This window comes from Acinonyx jubatus, chromosome E2 (assembly GCF_027475565.1).
Source record: "Acinonyx jubatus isolate Ajub_Pintada_27869175 chromosome E2, VMU_Ajub_asm_v1.0, whole genome shotgun sequence".
In the NCBI taxonomy this organism is placed as follows: domain Eukaryota; kingdom Metazoa; phylum Chordata; class Mammalia; order Carnivora; family Felidae; genus Acinonyx; species Acinonyx jubatus.
The window spans coordinates 35,334,613-35,344,463 of record NC_069396.1 but is presented as its reverse complement, the minus strand read 5'-3'; the positions used below and the strand labels follow the sequence as shown (position 1 = coordinate 35,344,463).

At 38.7% G+C, this 9,851-nt stretch overlaps 1 pseudogene; it reads left to right on the top strand.

The window, feature by feature from the left end:
* Positions 1–241: 241 nt before the first annotated feature.
* LOC106985843 (CYFIP-related Rac1 interactor B-like) lies at positions 242–1,534 on the top strand (annotated as a pseudogene).
* The last annotated feature ends 8,317 nt before the right edge of the window (positions 1,535–9,851 follow it).

The following is a 9,851-nucleotide window of genomic DNA, read 5'->3' as shown; positions in this document are numbered from 1 at the left end:
TGTATATATCTTGCACATATTTTGTTAGATTTATCTTTAAATATGTTATTTGAGGGGGATGGGACACAGCAGGAGGTGGTGTGGGCAAGTGTCCTCCTTTTATGCGAGTGCTGGTGGCTTGGCAAGAAACTGAGGCCTGGAGTTTGAATAATTCATTCAAGGTTACCAAGTTGATAGAATGACAAAAACAGAATCACCAGCACTGGCTGAAGATTTCTTTCAGTAGAAGAGGTACCTTAACATGAGGAATCTTAAAGTTTTGACATGCACAGATGTTGAGCAGGGGTCAAATTTTTTCCTTGAGTTTTAAAATGCCCAGCCTAAAGAGTTTGAGAAGGAAATTTGTAATCAGGTGAATGTAGTATTAAAAGATGCAGAAGGTATCTTGGAAGATTTGCAATAACATAGAGGAGGTGGCCATGAAATACGAGATGCAACCCAGCATCCAGCAGATGAGAAGGCTTGAGGTGCAGTTGTTCCACTAGTACGCAAATTAAAGAAATTTGGGGGCCCCTGGGTGGCTCAGTCGGTTGAGCATCCAACTTCGGCTCAGGTCATGATCTCGTGGTTTGTGAGTTCGAGCCCCGCATCAGGCTCTGTGCTGACAGTTCAGAGCCTGGAGCCTGTTTCAGATTCTGTGTCTCCTGCTCTCTCTTGCCCCTCCCGCGCTCATGCTCTGTGTCTCTCTCTGTCAAAAATAAACATTAAAAAAATTTTTTAAAGAAATTTTACGAATTTTCTTAGAGGTTAGAAGAAGCACTAAGAGATCTTCTGGGAGCCTTGACAAGTACCCCATACTCTTCCACCCAGCATCTAGAGCGAGAGCAGGCTCTTGCTAAACAGTTTGCGGAGACTCTTCACACTCCAGTTGGACAAACTCAAGATGACAAATCCCTCCATACAGAATGATTTCTGTATTATAGAAGAACATTGAGTCTTATGAGGATTAATAATGTTGCAGCAAAAGGAGAAAATGAAGTAAATAATAAATTGGCAAATCGACTGTCTTTGTTTTATGCTGGGGCAGTCTCAATGCTGAAAACCTTAAATGATGCCACAACAAAATTTGTATCAGAAAATAAAAATTTACCAAAGAAAATACCACAGATTGTCTAAGCACCACGGCTAGTGTATGCAGAGTCACGCTCGAAACACCAGAATACAGAAGCAGATTTACAAACGAAGAGACGGTGTCATTCTGCTTGAGGGTAATGTTGGGTGTCATAATACTCTATGACACATACAATTTAGTGGGAGCATTTGCCAAAACTTCAAAAATTGATATGAAAGGTTGTATCAAAGTTCTTAAGGACCAATACCCCAATAGTGTAGAAAGTCTTCTAAATGCTCTCAGGTAAACAACAAAACATTTGAATGACGAGGCTATCTCCAAGCAAATCGGATCCATGCTGCAATAGCAGCTCTGGGGCAGGCGCCTGCTGTGGATAGAAGACAGTATTCTGCAGTGGCTGAGAATGCAGTTTTTAGTGATTGCAATTTTGATCTCATGTACTTTACTCCTGCTTTTTATTTCTTTCTTTTATTCCTCTTCCCTCTTTTTTAATCATGTTCTCATTCTCAAGACTTCTTTTCTGTGCCCAAATCAGTAATGTTATACTCTGAAGGGACATTGTCCTTTCAAATGGGCCATCTAAGGCAGTTAATTATGCATCTCAGGGGCCTCTACTGAGAAAAATATTGTGACTTGAACTACATATTTTTAAATGTGGATTTTTTTTTGAAAACTGGTATTTAATATTGTTCTCCTTCAAGGCAAAATTGCTTATTCTGCTATTTGAAAATCCTCAGTCATTTTATTTTCTACTGCCGCTTTTTTCATGTGCAGCCAAAATGAAAATGTTTAAATTAATTGTGTTGTACAAATGGTACCCAACACAAATTTTGTTTAAATTAGTAAGACTTTTGTTTAAATTTTTAAGTTTGCATTTGACTTTTTTTGTAAGGATTTATGTTGTATGTTTAACCTTCATAAACTAATGTTAAAAACTGTGATGTGTAGAATACTAGATATGTATGTTCATATTTAAAGAATAGCTACTGATGATAAAATAAAAATCAGCTTTCATTTTTCTAAAATAAATAAATAAGTTATTTGAAGGAGTGTTAATATAAATGGTAATGTGTAAATTTCTCTTGTTCATTAATAGTACATAGAAAAGTAATTGACTTTCAACATTTTTCAATCTTTAAATATATTTTTCAATATTAACTTTCTATTTTGCAACCTTGCTATAATTACTTATTACTTCTGGGAGAGTTTCTTTTTTGTCAATTAGTTTGGATTTTCTGATCATGTCATCTGTGAGCAAAGAATTTTATTTCTCTCTTCCTAATCAGCATACCTTTTATCTTGTTTTCTTGTTTTACTGTGTTAGGGCTTCCAATATGATCTTGAAAACATGTGGCAAGATGGGACATCCTTGCCTTATTCTTGATTTTAGTGGGAAAGCTTCTATTTCTCATCATTAAATAAAATGTTAGCTATAGGTTTTGTAGATGACCTTTATCAAGTTGAGGAAGTTTCTCTCTATTCCTAATTTACCAAGAGTTATTTTTCAAATGATGAATAGGTGCTGAATTTTGTCATGCCTTTTTTTTAATATATTTTTTTAACATTTTATTTATTTTTGAGACAGGGAGAGACAGAGCATGAACAGGGGAGGGTCAGAGAGAGGGAGACACAGAATCTGAAACAGGCTCCAGGCTCTGAGCTGTCCGCACAGAGCCCGACGCGGGGCTCAAACTCACCGACTGCGAGATCATGACCTGAGCTGAAGTCGGCCACTCAACCGACTGAGCCACCCAGGCGCCCCTTGTCATGCTTTTTATACATAATATAATGTGCTATTTCTTCTTTATGCTGTTGATGTGATGGGTTACATTAATTGATTTCCAATGTTGAACGAGGCTTGCGTATCCAGGATAAATTCCACTTGGTTGTGGTATATAATTCTTTTTAACATTGTTGAATCCACTTGGTAATATTTTGTCTAGGATTTTTGCATCTATGTTCATGAGAGATATTGGTCTCTAGTTTTCTTTTTTGTAATATCTTTGTCTGGTTTTGGTATTACCAAATAAATTAGGAAGTCTTTCCTCTGTTTCTATCTTCTGGAAGAGATTGTAGAGAATTGCTATAATTTCTTCCTTAAATCTTTGGTAGAATTCACCAATGAACTTTTCTGGGCCTGGTGTATTTTGTGTTGGAATATTAATAATTATTGTTTCCACTTCTTTAATAGATATACGCTATTCAGATTGTATATTTATTCTCATATCAGTTTTGGAAGATTGTGTCTTTCAAGAAAGTGGTCCATTTCATCTAGGGTATTGAATGTGTGGGCATAGAATTGTTCATAATATTCTTTTATTATTCTTTTAATGTCCATGAGATCTGTACTGATGCCTCCTCTTTAATTTCTGGTATACATAATTTGTATCATCTTTTTCTTATTTTTAGTAAGATTGATTTTATTAATATTTCCAAAAACCAGCTTTAGTCTTGTTGATTATTTTCTATTGACTTCTTGTTTTCAATGTCTTTGATTTCTGTTCTAATTTTTATTATTTCTTTTATTCTTCTTGGTTAAGAGCCTTAATTTGCTCTCCTTTTTCTAATTTCCTACAGAAGAAACTTAGATTATTGATTTTTTATCTTTCTTCTTTTCTTTTTATACATTCAATGCTATAATTTCCCTCCAGGTGCTGCTTTTGCTGCATCTCACAAATTTTAATAAGTTATATTTTCATTTTCATGTAGTTCAAAATATGTTTAATTTTTTGTGTTATTTATTATGTGTTAATTTCTTATGTGTTATTTAGAATTGTATTGCTTAACCTCCAAGTACTTTTCATTTTTCCAGATATCTCTTTGTTATTGGTTTCTAGTTTAATTCTGTTGAGGACTGAGAGCAGACATGGTATGATTTATCTTCTTTTAAATTTGTTAAGCTGTTCTTTATGCCCAGAATGTGGTGTAGTTTGGTTAATGTTCCATTTGAACTGGAGAAGAATATGTATTCTGCTCTTCTTGAATGAAGTAGTCTATAGATGTCAATTATATCTGGTTGATTGATGGTGTTGTTGAGTCCTACTATCCCCTTACTGATTTTTCTACTTGCTGGATCTGTCTGTTTCTGATAGAGGGGTGTTAAAGTCTCCACCTTTAATTATGGATTCATCTTATTTTTTCAGTTCAGTCAGTTTTTGCCTCATGCATTTTGATGCTCTGTTGTTAGATGCATGCACATTAAGAATTGTTATGTAATCTTGGAGAATTGATCCTTTATTATTGTGCAATTCCCCTCTTTATGCTTGATAACTTTCTTTATTGTGAGGTCTGCTGTGTCTAAAATTAATATAGATATTCCAGCCTTCTTTCGATTAGTGTTAGCATGGTATATCTTTTTCCATTTACTTTTCATTTATATGTGTCTTTATATTTGAAGTGGGATTCTTATAGACAACATATAATTGGGTATTGTTTTTTGGTTCTTTCTGACAATCTCTGTCCATTGTAAAGGAGCAGTTGTAAATAGGTCTTTAATATTGTGGGGGGGAGAGAAAGTAAGTGTTCTGTACTCTTCTGATTTGGTTTCAGTCTTTTGATGAGCTTGTGCCTTTGAACTTGAAACTTTACAAATGCTTCTCAGTCCCTTCTTCCTCCTTAGGTGGGACAAGATGGCTAGAGCGGGCTGGAGTTGAGTATTTCCTTTCCCCCAGGTTGATTGGGCTCTGATAAAACCCCAATAGTTTAGGCTTTGTTAAAATTTTGTTATTGTTTTTTTGTTTTTGTTTTTAGGGTAGACCTTGTTAAAAACAAAACAAAACAAAACAAAGTGCTCTGGCATATTTCAAAATGGTTCTTTTCCTTCTCCCTCTTCTGGGAGCATGAGGACATTTTTTTTCCAATATTTACTGTGAGAACTTGGTTGAGCTCTTAGAGGTAAAACTCACAAAAGTGTGGAGGCCCCCATGACTGGGTCTTCCTGGAGTTTTTAAGAACTTTTCACACTGAGCTCCCAGCAACATGTCAGTTATAGTTCAGGTTTTCCTGACTGGGTCCTGGTTCCCAAGGAAGTTTCTGCTCTAGTAAGCTATGATTTTCTGTATTCGCTGTCCGTCTCTTTAACTTTAGGGACTTCAGTCTGCCATGTGACCTCACTTTTCTGACAGATCTAAGGAGCTATTGCTTTTTAAATCTGTTTAGCTTTTTACTTGTTACTGGAGCATAGTAACAGTTTTCAAGCTGTCTACATACTAGACCAGAAATGAAAGTCTAAAAGTTCTTTTAAAAATATATTTATTAGGATTAAAAAATTGACTTCAAGTAAAATGACAACATTATTAAATAATAGTACAATTAATATTCTAATAGCTTTAGTTTGGGAAATGCTTTGTGGTCCATGGTGGGTGGGGGCAGAAACAATCTCCTTGTTTACTTTAGCTCTCTAGACTAGTAACCACTCCAGGATACACATGCACTTCCCCAACTACAAAAAATACACATGCATGCTCCAGTGACCATCTGTCCCTGAAACAAAATGTGTGCACAGCAGAGAGCCCCCGCCTTGTCAGCTGTGATTTATGAGCTCCTGTGTTTGGAGGAGTTGCTCAGCCAGGCCGTGCTGACTCAGCACCCCAAGGGCAACCTGTCCTGGCATCCTAGCCTCTCCTGGGGAGCACGTGAGGGTATATTACTGTCCAGACCTGGAACCCCAAGAGTGATCTTCTTCTCATGCTTGCCTACTTCATCCCCAGCATTTCCTCTTTTTTCCTCCCTTCTTTGGAGAAGACACCATCCCCTCCCAGCCCATCTCACACAGCTTCCCTACCTCCTCTTAGCTAGTCCAGTATGACGAACCTTGGTTCTCCCTCTGCAATTGTGAGGTTTATCTAATTTCCATATTCAATATCCACTTCTTTTTGGTGCTTCTGCCCACCATATCTCCCCTCACACTTACGAGATTCTGTTCTAGAAGAGTAGAAAAAGAGGACCATGAGTCAAAAGACATGGGTGCAAATCCTCAGTCTCTACTAAAACTGTGTGTGTCTGTGTGTGTGTACATGTGTGTGTGCGGGGGCGGGGGGTGAGGGAGGGAGAAATAGAGAAAGACAGAGAGAATACTTGACCAAGACATTAATAGTCCCAAAACTATATTCTCCAGTGATCCTCTAGAATTGTAGGTTGTCCTGAAACAAACACTCTTTAACCTGTTAATAGCCTTATTTGGCTAATATCCCATTGTGTACTTTTGATGAAGTATAGTTCCTCTGCCCACCTCCTGCCAGGGAAAGAGGGGTGTCCAGTCCTTTCTCTAATTTCCCTCTACCTCCAATCCTAGCCAGGGGACAGGCAGCTTACTGATGTAAGCTCAGTCAGTCAGCTGCTCCTTTCTATATGACCTTGCCAATTGGTAAAAACTAGAGGGACCATCTGGAGGTGTTATCCTTGCCCATGCAATTAGGAGTGTGGGCCAGACAGGTCCTGCATGACCTTGGTTCCCAGTCACCCCCAAGCCTGGTTCTGTGACTTCCCAGTGATTCTTTGAATCCCCAATATGTTTTCATTAAGTTCCATTTTTGTCTAAGAAAGCCAATCTTTTTTTTTTGCAACTAACTGTCCAATTGGCACAGCCTCTGCCTGAAAAACAAGAAAAATAATATCTACCTAACAAGGGTTTTGTGATGATTAAATGAGGAAGTATGCCAACACTCCTAGCTTGGTGCCTGGAATATAAAAGCTAAGTTTACAAAAAGCTTAGTATTATTAAGCCTGAGAGAAGCAATATAGCTCATAGCATCCTCAAAACAAACCCATGAAGACACTACTGTTTTGCCAAGGTGGAAACTGAGACATGAGAAAGTTAGGTAACTTTTTAAGGCCACCCTGTTATAAGATGCAAAACTGGGATTTGTTTCCAGGTCTATCTAGTATTAGAAATGTGTATCCACTCTCCTTCCTCATTTCTACATCCTCCTGTCCAACGCAGCTTTGAGGCCTATCAATGTGTGCTTGGAAGTAAAATCTAAGGTAGTTGTAGGAACCATGAATCCAGGACACAGCCCTCAGCGTAAGGTCCCACAGGCACCACCTCTATTAATTTGGAGAGTAACACCTCTGATACACTGAATAGTGCTTTCCTCATTGTCCTTCCTTGAAATATTTCCTGGGGCAAAACTCAGCCCAGGAAGGCAGCCAATTCTACTTTGGGTTCACAGGTTATGAACTTCTTGAAAATGTAACTCAGGTGAGAGCGCACAGGTCACAGTGATTCACAAAGTGTAGATCAACTGGAGCGAGTTCCCTGCAACAGTTTTGAAGGTTGATGGGACATTTCCATGGGAGAGAGCTGGGGAAGAGGAAGGAGTGGGGAAGGGAGGGAATAAAGAAGAGGGTGGGCTCTGTGAGTCTGCAGCCTCTGCAGACCTCACTAACCACAGAAGTCAGCTGGCCTCTGAGATATCCCAGCTCAGTTCTGCAACATCCCTAGGATCCCTCCACCAGTATCAGGGCCCTGGAAATTCTAGTACTTTTGTGGTATCTGCCTTTGTACTGGCTAGAACTCCTTCAGCTGCAACAAAAAACTTAAAACTACCTTTTAAGTGGTGCCTGGTTGGCTCAGGAGGTTAAGTATCCGACTCTTGATTTTAAGTCAGGTCATGATCTCATGGTTCGTGAGTTTGAGCTCTACATCAGGCTTTGTGCTGACAGTGTGGAGCCTGCTTAGGATTCTCTGTCTCCCTCTCTCTCTGCTTCTCCCTGACTTGCTGTCTCTAAAAAATAATAAACATTAAGAAAATCTTTTAAAAACTACATTATAAAAGATGAATTCACGCTCCCTACAACTAGGCAGGACAAGAGATCAGCTGCCATTAGTCACAACTGGATGTAAATGCTCAAGTTGTGTCATCAAGACTGCTTTTCCCTATAGTTTGGCTTTGCCTTCCTCTGAGGGCCTTCTTTCCCCTCAACTCCCCTTAATGGCAAACATAGCCCCCAGCAGCTTCTGGCCCACTTTCTCCAGCTTAGCAGTCACAGTGAAGGAAAGTACTTTTCCTATCATCACCAAAGAAAGTCCTGGGCTTGATTCTTACAAGTCTGATTTGATCAAGTGCAGCTGACTACTGTGGTAAGTGGCATGGACTGCCCTGGTTGTCCATTCCTGGGAAAGAGAGGAGCAGGATGGGGTCAGTCCTGCCCAGACTGTGGGAACTCCACCTGAGGTAGATGTCCATTACTATTTCTAGCAGTACCTTTCTGCCACTGAAGGAAAAAGAGGACTGGGCTTCTCTCCACTTCCTCTATCTGAAGTCTGCTGGAATTTGGAGGGACAGAGGTGAGCAGAGGATCCATATAAGATTTTACACAGTGGCCCATTTTTTTTCTTGTTTTTTAAGTTGAGTTATAATTGACATAAAACATTATATTAGTTTCAGAGATACAACATAATGATTCAATATTGTATACATTGCAAAATGATCACAATAAATCTAGTTAACATCCATCACCATACATAGTGGTGGAATTTGTGTGTGTGTAATGAGAACTTCTAAGATTTATTCTCTTAGCAACTTTCAAATATGAAATACAGTATTATTAACCAGAGTCACCATGCTGTACATTATATCTTTATGACTTATTTATTTCCCATCTGTAAGCTTGTACCTTTTGATCCCTTCCACCCCCCAAGTGGTTTTCCCCCCTCTAAATACTCCTTTATTAATTTGTTTATTAATGACATACTATTCTTGTTTTATGGATGTGTTATTCTCTCTCTTCTCTGAGGAATTTTCTTCTCCGTGCAGAGGCTTTATTTCCTCAGAAATATCTTTTTAAATTTTAATTTTAGTTAAAATACAGTGTAATATTAGTTCCGAGTGTACAATATAGTGATTCAACACTTCCTAACAACACCAGGTGCTCATCACAAGAAGTGTCCTCCTTAATTTCCATCACCTATTTAAACTACCCCCACCTCCCTTCTGGTAATCATCAGTTTGCTCTCCATATTTAAGAGTCTGGGGGTTTTTTGTTTGTCTTTTTTTTTCTTTGTTTGCTTGCTTGGTTTCTTAAATGCCCTATATGGGTGAAGTCATGCAGTATCTGTCTTTCTTTAACTGACTTATTTCACTTAGCATTATACTCTAGCCCCACCCATGTCATTGTGCTCAGTGGCTCATTTTTCACTCCAGAAACCTCTCCATGTGTTCTGAGGATCAGGTCTGTCCTTTTTTTTTTTTTTTTGTATCTTTTCTCTTTGCCCCCTGTGACTTACACTTAATAGATGTGTAGAAAAACTAGAAAAGATGTGTAGAAAAGTAGAAAAACTTGTTGACTTTGATGGTAGAATATTGAGAGAAGAAAGCAAAGGGGGCAGTCCCTACCAAGCAACTTCCAGCCCCTTGTAGTTGGAACAGGGTAGTCACCTCTCTGAGTTCCAGGACAAGACTATTGTCATGGCCACTTTCCCTGCCCAACCCATGTTGTCAGATACCATGAAGGGAGAGTAGCAGGAGACAGAGAAGAGCAGGTGCTGCTCTGTCCAGAGGAACTGAGAATAGAGGTGGTGTACCATTCTGGGAAGTGGTCAAGTCCAAGACACTGCCTCTCCCCCTCCCCCAACCCGGCTGCAAGGCTCTGGGCTATAGAGCTGGCTGCAAATGTTAATTGGGCACAGCTTAACTTTATATGACTGCAATAGTGCTGCTGTAATAATCCATAAAGAGCAGAATGTGCATCAGATGCAAGTTTATTGCGTAAAAGCTGTATCTTAATCATATTAATTGAAGTTTCAGAGCAGATGGGTTTCCTTTTCAAGCCACATTTT